Here is an 11,764-nt window from a genome sequence, read left to right on the forward strand (position 1 = left end):
GGCCGGGAAATTAATTATGGAACTGATCAGCGCAGCTGCCTTCCTGTGCCAGTGAGGGTGACACAAGGTACTGCCATTTAGGGGGCAGGCAGGGGATAGCCGGCTTTTTCAATGTTATTATTATTTTCTCACATTTCTGTCTCACCTTTCTCTCAAGGAGCTCAAGCTGGTGCACCTAGCGCTTCCCCTCCCCACCCTATCCTCATGTTTTAGGGAAGCTTTTGATGAATTGCTGTGTTTTAATATTCTGCTGGAAGCCGCCCAGAGTGGCTGGAGAAGCCCAGCCAGATGGGTGGGGTATGTATGTATGAACCATATTTTTCGCCCCATAGGATGCACCGGCCCATAGGGCGCACCTAGGTTTCTGGGGGGGAAATAAAGAAAAAAATTTATTTTCCCCCCAGGTGCGGGGCTGGGGCGGGGGAAGCCCCCAGAACAGACTTCGCGCAGCTCTCCCATGGCTAGCAGAGAGCTGCGCGAAGCCCAAAGCCTGGGGTGTGCTGAGCTTAGCGCACCCTAGGCTTCGGGGTGCAGGCAGCTCTCCGCAAGCCGCGCAGCTCTCCCATGGCTTGCGGATAGCTTCCTGAAGCCTGGAGAGTGAGAGGGGTCGGTGCGCACCGACCCCCCTCACTCTCCAGGCTTCAGCGAAAGCCTGCATTCGCCCCATAGGACGCACACACATTCCCCCTTCATTTTTGGAGGGGGGAAAGTGTGTCTTATAGGGCGAAAAATACGGTATGTATGTATGTATGTATAGATAGATAGATAGATAGATAGATAGATAGATGATAGATAATAGATAGATGATAGATAGATAGATAGATAGATAGATAGATAGATAGATAGATAGATAGATAGATAGATAGATGATAGATAGATAGATAGCCCTGTGAGGTAGGTTAGCCTAAGAGGCAGCGAGTGGCCCCCCAGGTCATGGCTAAGAGGCGATTCAAACCCTGGTTCCCCACAGTTGTAGTGCAATATCCTGTCTGTTACATCACACTGAGGTCCCGTCCACACTATACAGTGGTACCTCGGGTTACAGACGCTTCAGGTTACAGACTACGCTAACCCAGAAATAGTGCTTCAGGTTAAGAACTTTGCTTCAGGATGAGAACAGACATTGGGCTCTGGCGACGCGGCAGCAGCAGGAGGCCCCATTAGCTAAAGTGGTGCTTCAGGTTAAGAACAGTTTCAGGTTAAGAACGGACCTCCGGAACGAATTAAGTACTTAACCCAGGGTACCACTGTACATTTAAAACAGCATCATGTCACTTTAAACAGCCATGGGTTCAGTATACCTGAAGGAGCATCTCCACCCCCATTGTTCTGCCCGGTTGCTGAGGTCCAGCGCCAAGGGCCTTCTGGCGGTTCCCTCATTGCAAGAAGCAAAGCTGCAGGGAACCAGGCAGAGGGCCTTCTCGGTAGTGGCGCCCGCCCTGTGGAACACCCTCCCATCAGATGTCAAAGCGATAAACAACTACCTGACATTCAGAAGACATCTTAAGGCAGCCCTGTTCAGGGAAGTTTTTAATGTGTGACATTTTAGTGCATTTTTTGTCTCTATGGAAGCTGCCCAGAGTGGCTGGGGAAACCCAGCCAGATGGGCAGGGTACAAATAGTAAATTTGTATTATTATTATTATTATTATTATTATTATTATTGGAACCGTAGTTTGTCAAGGGTGCCAAGAGTTGTTTGGAGACCCCTATTTCCCTCGCAATTCCAGTGTAGTTTAACAGCCAAGCCCTCTTCGCAGGTAACTCTGGAAATTGTAGCTCTGTGAGGGGAACAGGGGTCTCCTCCCACCTCTCAGCACGGGTTGCAAATGGAGCAACGTGACCTCCCCAAAATGTTTGCGGGTACAAACAGCGTTGAAAGCAGTGGCCGCCCCGCCACCATCATGAGCACAAGCAGCCAGGAATGCGCCATGAAAAGGATGTTTGCAGGGCCCACGCTGCTTCGTTTTCAACCAGGGCACCCCCCATAACTCCCTGCTGAAATCCTGTAACTAAATCCACCGTCAAGAATATGTTGCCAAATATCCTGCAATAAAACTCTAGGTGCTGACTCTGTTGCGACTGCGGAACTCCCCGCCTCATGAGATTCACTTAGTGCCTCACAAGTTGTTCTCACAAGCTGTAGGCTATCATTTAAGTAAAACACAAGGTTTCACTGCGGGCCTCTATTGCTTAGAGTGGTGTGTCCCCCCCCCCCTGCCATATTTTAGCTAATTGCTTGGAAAGTGATTGCATTTCCTATCTGGGCTGCCCTCCCTCCATGCTTCCAAGCAAGCAAGCGAACAAATAGCGTGCCATGAGTGTTTGTGCTGCATCTTTCTGGCCAAGCCAGAACCGGTTGCATCCTGAACCGCAGTACACAACCTCAGGTTTCTTCTTCAAATGCAAATGACGGGAGATGGTACAAAACATTCATTTCGCTCCCTGGAGGATGGCACACTGTACTTTGCGAATTCCCTTGTAAATAAGTCATGCCCGGCTCTGACGGACTGCGCAGCCTCCCACCCCAGCGCCACTGTGCCATCTGGGTTGCTGTGCGGCGATAAAACCTGATTTATCCCTACGCTTATTAAGTTAAGATCTATTAGCCTCGTTTACATCGGCCTCTGCCCAGGACAAAGACCTGCAACACACACACACACCCCCCATGAAAAAGCAGAGAGGAGATGGTTCGGAGGGGCAAGATGCAGTTGCCATGGTGATGCCTTCGCCACTATCTTGGCACATGTCTCCGTCAGGGACATGTGAGGAGGGCCTGGTTGCATAACCCAGATGCTTCCTGCCTTGGCGATGGCACTTCTCCCGCGCAAGGTCACAGGGACAGCAGAGACACAGATGACGCTGCCAGGTCCGAGGTGGCGAGGAGGCCCAGGCCGTTGCTAGGGGGAGCGGTTGCTAGGGGAGACCTAGGCCATCTGTGACAGAGGGGGGTCTTTATGTGCTCCCCTCCGGTGCGCTGAGGGTCTGCACTCGTGCGCTTGGTGTTCAGCAAAAATTTACACAGACAAAAGTACTTAGCCTGACACCAGTGGCATAGCGTGGCTTGTCAGCACCCGGGGCAAGGCAAGTAATTTGCGCCACCTAACCCGTGGATTTGCGCCCCCTAACCCTAACCCCCAGGTGTTGCGCCCGGTGCGGCCGGCCCCCCCTGCACCCCCCACGCTACGCCACTGCCTGACACTGAGTGCTAGCTTGGTGTAAGGCTCTCAGATTTCTTCTTCTTCTTCTTCTTCTTCTTCTTCTTCTTCTTCTTCTTCTTCTTCTTTTGAAACAATTATATTAAGAACAGGGGAGTCAACACAACTATACAAACGAGAGAAGTTACAAGAAAAAATAACACTCATTGCCGCATTTAGTCCAAATTGAAACAGAGGCAGAATTCCCATAGCCTTCAAGTACAGTGGTACCTCAGGTTAAGAACTTAATTCATTCTGGAGGTCCATCCTTAACCTGAAACTGTTCTTAACCTGAAGCACCACTTTAGCTAATGGGGCCTCCTACTGCCGCCGCACGACTTCGGTTCTCATCCTGAAGCAAAGTTCTTAACCCAAGGTACTATTTCCGAGTTAGCAGAGTCTGTAACCTGAAGCATCTGTAACCTGAGGCACAACTGTACTTTTCTTCTTTTTTTACCAATGTGAGCAAGAAAGCAGCCAGGCACAAAAAATCATAGACTTGTGGAATTGTAGAATTGGAAAGTCTTGCCATAGATCTGGAATTTCCCAGACGTATCCAGAATACTGCAGTCAGAAGCAGTGTCCGGGCGGAAATCTGGATGTGTCGGCAGTGTCATTTTTTGCAATTTCCCTTAAAAATAGATCAAAAACATTATTATTATTTTTGCTCCGGATTTTCACTTTTAGAAATATAGCAACCCTAGAGTTGGAAGGGAACCCCAGTGGTCATCTAGTCCAACCCCCTGCAATGCAGGAATCTAAAGTAAAGCAGATGGCTATCCAGCCTTTAAAACCTCCAGGGAAGGAGAGGGCGCCACCTTTCAAAGTCATCTGTTCCACTGTTGAACAGCCCTTACTGCTGGAAAGTCCTTCCTGATGCTTAGCCGCAATCTCCTTTCTCCTGAAGCCATGGGTTCGAGTTCTACACTCCAGAGGAGCAGAAAACAAGCTTACTCCCTCTTCCATGGGACAGCCCTTGAGATATTTGAAGATGACTCTCATATCTCCTCTCGGTCTCCTCTTATCCAGGCTAAACATGCCCAATTCCCTCAACCGTTCCTCATCAGGCTTGGTTTCCAGACCCTGGATCATCTTGGTTGCCCTCTTCTGCACACCGGCTTCTCAACATCATCCTGAAATTGTGGTGCCCAGAAGTGGACACAGTATCCCAGCTGTGGTTTGACCAGGGCAGATTAGAGTGGTGCTCTGACTTCCCTTGACCTGGAGGAAGAGAAATCCTGCCCTCCACTCCAGCACACTTCACAGGACAGAAACTGAGTCCTTATCAGTCTTCTTCCATTTTCCCCTCTGCATTTTTTTTTTAAGTTGGCAGCATCCTCCTTTTTGCTTTTAAATAAATTGGTCTGGCTGAAGGCACATTCCATTAACAGCCCAGCCAAGGCTGTCATTTCTAGAGCCTTGTAAATATTGATGGGGTCAACCGGGGCAAGCGCTTCAGTGTTGGCAGCGCCGGGCTCATCGCTGGGCGGGTTATTCTGCAAAGGCAAGGCCTACAGGGTTAGGCGAGAGCTCTGTTTTGTGATGGCCGACACCCAGGCCAGAGGCCAGGAGGCTCTGTGCAAATGTCTGAGGGTGCCATCGTTGCAGGGACCCTGACGGTGCTGTGATGGGCTTTGCCTCCCACAAATGAATGTTCATCATTCTCTGTCCCAACCTACCTCTGCATGGCAAAGTTACCCAGCTGCAGTCCAGCAACCCCTGGAGCCCCACAACTTAGCCACCTGCAGCTGCGGAGACCGATAATCTGAGTCAGCCTCAGGCTAATAATAATAATAATAATTTATTATTTATACCCCGCCCATCTGGCTGGGTTTTCCCAGTCACTCTGGGCTGCTTCCAACAAAATATTCAAATACAATAGTCCTTCAGATATTAAAAGCTTCCCTAAACAGGGCTGCCTTCAGATGTCTTCTAAAAGTCTGGTAGTTGTTTATTTCCTTGACATCTGACAAGAGGGCGTTTCACAGAGCAGGTGCCACCACCAAGAAGGCCCTCTGCCTGGTTCCCTGTAACTTTGCTTCTCACAGTGAGGGAACTGCCAGAAGGCCCTCAGTGCTGGACCTCAGTGTCTGGGCTGGACGGTGGAGACTGTTAGGATCGTCCTACTCTCATGTAGGACCGTAGTAGAGACACATGCCCGACCGGCATGTTCTCTCCCTGCTGGTCAGTCATTTGGGAGCTTCAAAAGCTTTCTTCAGCCTGAACATCACAGCAGCTGATACCAAAAGGCATCAGCACACTTACGATTCTGCAGAATATTGCGTAACAGAACTCAGTAGCTCAGCATTTTGGCTAATCGACTTTATTTACATATAAGACACTCAGGCATTTGAGTGGCCACTGGGGTAACAGGATGCTGAGCTTGCTGGACCATTGGCCTGGCCCAGTAGCCTCTTCTCACATTCTTATGTTAAGAGGTGAGGGGGTCTTCACCAAGCGGTAAAAACTGGACTGGACAGTTAAGTCCAGTCAAAGGCAACTATGGGGTGCAGTGCTCATCTCGCTTTCAGGTCAAGGGAGCCAGTGTTTGTCCACAGACAGCTTTCCAAGTCATGTGGCCAGCAGGACTAAACCACTTCTGGCGCACCGGGACACCATGACGGAAGCCAGAGCACACGGAAATGGCATTTACCTTCCTGCTGCAGTGGTACCTATTTATCTACTCGCACTGGTGTGCTTTCGAACTGCTAGGTTGGCAGGAGCTGGGACAGAGCAACGGGAGCTCACCCCGTCACAGGGATTCGAACCGCCAACCTTCTGATCGGCATGCCCAAGAGCATGAGTAGGCAAACTAAGGCCCGGGGGTGAATGCGGCCCAAACACCTTCTCAATCCGGCCTGCGGACAGTCCAGGAATCAATGTGTTTTTACATGAGTAGAATGTGTGCTTTTATTTAAAATGCATCTCCGGGTTATTTGTGGGGCATAGGAATTCGTTCATTTCCCCCCCCCCCAAAAAAAAATAGTCTGGGCCCCCTACAAGGTCTGAGGGACAGTGGACCAGCTGAAAAAGTTTGCTGACCCTTGTCGAAGAGGCTCAGTGGTTTAGACCACAGCGCCACCCGCGTCCCTTCACCGGTCAGTAGCCACCAGTCACTGATGCTAATTTAAACAAGCATCTTTTAACGTAGCCCATTAAGATGACCCTTTTTACAGAAGCCTAGACATCGCTGTCTCTTCCCTTTGCACAACAGCACTGATGTTACCATACGTTTTTGTTCTCTCTGCGCTCCATCGAGGTTTCTGGTTTAAAGTCTCATCCCTCTCTGACATGCAGCACAGACAGGTTTGTTAAAATAATCCCCGTCACTTTCTGTTCTTTCCATCTTATATCCACCGGGATCAAAAAGCTGCTTCTGAACTACGAGGAATTTGCAGCCCTGGTGATACCATGACAACTTCCTTATTATTCCGAAAGCCGTTCTTCCCACCGCCGCATGTATCAGCTACGGGAGCTGTAGCGAGCACCCTCATTTGGGGCTCCTGCCTGCTTTTCTCTGTCAAGCGCACCTTCTGAAGTCCGACCCAACTCCTCTCGGCAACATCTCAGGGAACAGGGTTTTGACAGATCGGTTTGCAATCTGGAGCAACCCAATTACAGCGGGGAGGAAATTCTGAGTAGCGTGTGTCTGCGAGAGATCACTGTGTGCACACAACCCCCACAAGCACACAATAAGCCTGTGCAAAAGAGCAACTTTATTTATTGCAGCTTTCCTCAACGGGCGGCTTGTGCAGCTGGGCAAGCAATAGCCCCGCATGGCTTAACCCAGGGATAGCCCTGCTGCTGTTGCGTCAGGTAACATGATGCGCTGGAAGTCTGGGTGAAACTCAGCTTGCAGAAGAGGAGTTTGCAAGCGTCAATAATACACCTACCTTCCAACATTTCTCCAGTGAAAGTAGGGACATCCTATTAAAATAATAATAATAATAATAATAATAATAATAATAATAATAATAATTTATACCCCACCCATCTGGCTGGGCTTCCTCAGCCACTTTGGGCAGCTTCCAACAAAATATTAAGATACCATAATGCATCAAACATTAAAAGCTTCCCTAAACAGGGCTGCCTTCAGATGTCTTCTAAAAGTCTGGTAGTTCGTTGTTCTCTGTTTCAAGCAACCTTTGCCTCTGCTCCACATTAAAAAAATAGTCACACTACCAAAGAGAGAGAGAGAGAGAGAGAGAGAGAGAGAGAGAGAGAGAGTATCCACAGAAACCTGGTACGAGCACTTTTGAAGCAGAGCAAACATCCTTTTTGGATTTTCCAAGGATAGAGAAACTCTGGATTTAGCAAAGCGAAGGTTTGGGATAGCAGCTGTTTCTGTGAACACTGTATGGATGATGGGGAGCGGCAGGAAGCACAAGGGGTGCCTTTTCCACATTCAGCTGAGGTGCAGATTGGCCCCTGAGACTTCTGTCAGGAGAGATGGACAAACCTGCCAACTTTTTTTCCTATCCATTTCTATTTTCTCCCCAACCTTAAACTCAGTTCCCCAAAATTCCACTTTGTTGTTGTTGTTTAGTCATTTAGTCGTGTCCGACTCTTCGTGACCCCATGGACCAGAGTACGCCAGGCAATCCTGTCTTCCACTGCCTCCTGCAGTTTGGTCAAACTCATGCTGGTAGCTTCGACAACACTGTCCAACCATCTCGTCCTCCGTCGTCCCCTTCTCCTTGTGCCCTCCATCTTTCCCAACGTCAGGGTCGTTTCCAGATGGACAGGTCATAGTGGAGAGTTTTGACCAAACGTGATCCACCTGGAGCAGGAACCAGCAAGCCACTCCAGTATCCCTGCCAAGAAAACTCCATGGACAAAGACAACAGGCATATAAAAGTTATGACGCTGGAACATGAGCCCCTCAGGTCGGAAGGTGTCCAACATGCTACTGAGGAAGAGTGGAGGACAAGTACAAGTAGATTCAGAGCTGATGAAGCGGCTGGGCCAAAGCCGAAAGGACGCTCAGTTGCGGATATGCCTGGAAGCGAAAGGAAAGTCCACTGCTGTAAAGAAAAATATTGCATAGGAACCTGGAATGTAAGAACCATGAACCTGGGTAAGTTGGGTGTGGTCAAAAATGAGATGGCAAGAATAAATATTGACATCCTGGGCATCAGTGAACTAAAATGGACGGGAATGGGTGAATTCAGTTCGGATGACCATCATATCTACTACTGCGGGCAAGAATCCCGTAAAAGAAATGGAGTGGCCCTCATAGTCAACAAAAGAGTGGCAAACGCTGTACTGGGATGCAATCTCAAAAATTTCCACTTTAGTTTATTTATTTATGTAGTCCTCACAAAACTTCATCAGCACTTCAGTGTGCATTTATCCTGATAGATACATTTTAACATAAAGCCTTCTGAATGCTATTTTCATGAATAGATGCCATTAGGGAAGGGCCATAGCTCAGTGGTAGAGCACCTGCCTTGCAATTCCCCATGGCATCTCTAGGTAGGGTTGAGAGAGACTCCGTGCTTGAAATCTTAGAGGGCCACTGGCAGCCAGTGTAGACAATATTGAGTCAGATGGACCAGGGGCGTAGCTAGCTGCTCCGGCACCCGGAGTGGCGGGGGTGGGGTGATCCAGCCACAGGGGCAGTGGGGCGCAAGCCCCATGCTGCCGTTTCGAACAGCGTGGGACCCCGAGCTACTGCGTCACTCCCAGGAGAGACGCGTGGATTGGGCCCCACAGTAAGTGCCTGTCATGGCTAAAAATTGGCCGCTGTTTCTTCAATGCTAAAAGAACTAAGTCCACATGAGTCAGCAGTCTACAATGACTCATGCAACCTTTCATCAAATTGTACCTGTATATATGAGGGACGCGGGTGGTGCTGTGGGTGAAACCACAGAGCCTAGGACTTGCTGATCAGAAGGTCGGCAGTTTGAATCCCTGCGATGGAGTGAGCTCCCGTTGCTCAGTCCCTGCTCCTGCCAACCTAGCAGTTCGAAAGCATGTCAAAGTGCAAGTAGATAAATAGGTACCGCTCCGGCGGGAAGGTAAACGGCGTTTCCATGCACTGCTCTGGTTCGCCAGAAGCAGCTTAGTCATGCTGGCCACATGACCCGGAAGCTGTACACCGGCTCCCTTGGCCAATAAAGCGAGATGAGCGTCGCAACCCCAGAGTCGTCCACGACTGGACCTAACAGTCAGGGGTCCCTTTACCTTTACCTTTACCTGTATATATAGAGTGGTCAATGTTAGTGTTGGGTGTGGGTTGGTTGGGTGGTAGAAAGCTGGTTACGTCTGGTGTGTGTAAAAGCTGTCGGCCGTGGTTGGAGAAGACTTTTTAAGAATAAAAGCAGCAATACTCTGCAAGAATACTCTTTCTCAAAGACTCTTTTGTGCCAGCTAAGGTCTGAGGACTAGGCAAAGGAGTAAAAAGGAGGTCAAACACTGACAATGCTGCCCCCCCCCCCACGGCATGCTATTTCGTCACCCCCCTTCAGGATGACACCTGGGGCAGACCACACCCCCCCCACCCCTTCCTACGCCCCTGAGATGGACCAATGGTCCAACTCGGGATAAGCCAGCTTTCTATGTTCCCAACGATCCATTCCGTTCTCTTGACGCTTTTGGAAACTTTCTTTTCGTGGCACCATCTGACTTTCCCCGAACATGAAAGAGCAACTGTTTGGCCTCCCCCGCCTCCCTTCGCAGAAGCGGCTTCCCATTTATAGCAACATGTTCTGTTCCCCTTCAGACCAAATGTTTGTTCATTTCACAGGATCTCGGAGCTGAGATGAAGTCAGCGAATGATTTCGGAGCAGAAGGGGGGAGCTTCTCGCCCTGGCTGGCGATAAGCAGGGTGGGAGATATCATTGTGGGGTGGGAGGTGTGCAACTCAGATTATGTGCCTTGGCCTTTAATGGGTTGCAGAGCAGAGCGGAAAGGTTTGATTCCCCGCAAATGTCAGATTGGGGTGTAGTCATGTTAACAACGAACCTTAAAGGTTCGTCATTTGGATTTAATGATTAAGAGGAACAGTTATGCTGTGAGAGCCTGACACCTCGCTTTTCACCTCGATTTCTGGGTGTTAAAGATGGAATCAGCCAATTCCCTGTCCCTGTAAATGTTGCTTGAATTCATAAGTCTGCTCTGTCCCATTGCCACATTAATCAGCACCGGAGAATGGATGCTTTTGAATTCTGGTGCTGGAGGAGTCTCTTGAGAGTCCCATGGACTGCAAGAAGATCAAACCTCTCCATTCTGAAGGAAATCAGCCCTGAGTGCTCACTGGAAGGACAGATCCTGAAGCTGAGGCTCCAATCCTTTGGCCACCTCATGAGAAGAGAAGACTCCCTGGAAAAGACCCTCATGTTGGGAAAGATGGAGGGCACAAGGAGAAGGGGACGACAGAGGATGAGATGGTTGGACAGTGTTCTCGAAGCTACCAGCATGAGTTTCACCAAACTGCGGGAGGCAGAGGAAGACAGGGGTGTCTGATGTGCTCTGGTCCAGGGGGTCACGAAGAGGCGGACACGACTAAACGACTAAACAACAACTAATTCCAACCTCACTGGAGAGCAAGGACAATTGGCCAAGGATGGGGGACACCATTTTAAAATGTGCTATCGCTGGATATTTCTCAATTAAGCAATGCAAAACAGCAAACAAACAAAAAATCTTTCTCCTTCCTGCCTTTCTCTCTCTCTCTTTTTCAACTGACAGCCTAGCATGGCTCTCTCAAAGGGAGGAAAAGGCCAGCGCTCTCCCCACGGAAAGCCTCGCCTTTGCTTCGTCTTCCACATGGGTTCACCTCCTGTAATGGGCTCCCCCAGCTACAGCCCAGCCATCCTGGCTCGGAAGATTCTGCTTCTTTAAATAAACACCCTGCGCCTTCAGACGCATCTCCAGGGGCGCAGCTTCCTCCAGGGCAGCTCAGGAGAGCAAGCGAGAGCAGGAAGGCAGAAAAAAAGGGAAAGAGGTTTTGCAACAAAGCCCCTTTTCGAGAGCGGAGCCTAAGAGGGCGAAGAAGCAGCTCGTGCTCAGCGGTGCTGTGTTATTCATGAACCACCGAGGCTTGCAAGGAACACAAACGAGCCGCAGGATTTGACAAAACGCAACTCGCTCGCTTCCAGTTCGGAAGAGTCTGAAAACCAGGTCTGGCAAAGCCTCTCTTGCTCAGCGGTTTGGGCCCAACGTACATCAAAACCCGTAACCAGCTCTTCCTGCCGCCGCCCCCCCCCCCGTGCCCACTGAAATCCCTGAGGGTCACCCGGGACCCCCTCTTAACATTGGCACCTGTGGGCCAGGAATGAGCCGCTGGCCTCCCTTGTGTGTGTCTGAACCTTCATACAGATCTGCCACACGTGAGAATGTAACCTGCAATAGCGCATGACCCCATGCAGTGGTGTCCAAACTTTTTTCAAAGAGGGCCAGATTTGATGAAGTGAAGGGCCACAAGGGCTGAACAAAGGGCCAACCTTTTTTTTTTAGGATTGAAGTTATTAAGCTTTTTTTAGAGTTGAAGTTGTTGAGAATTTTTTAAAGATTTTAACCCACCCCCGGAAATAAACTGTCACAGAGGCTGGATTAAACCAGTGG

Source organism: Podarcis liolepis (assembly GCF_965112155.1).
Source record: "Podarcis liolepis genome assembly, chromosome: 14".
NCBI classification, from domain to species: Eukaryota; Metazoa; Chordata; class Lepidosauria; order Squamata; family Lacertidae; genus Podarcis; species Podarcis liolepis.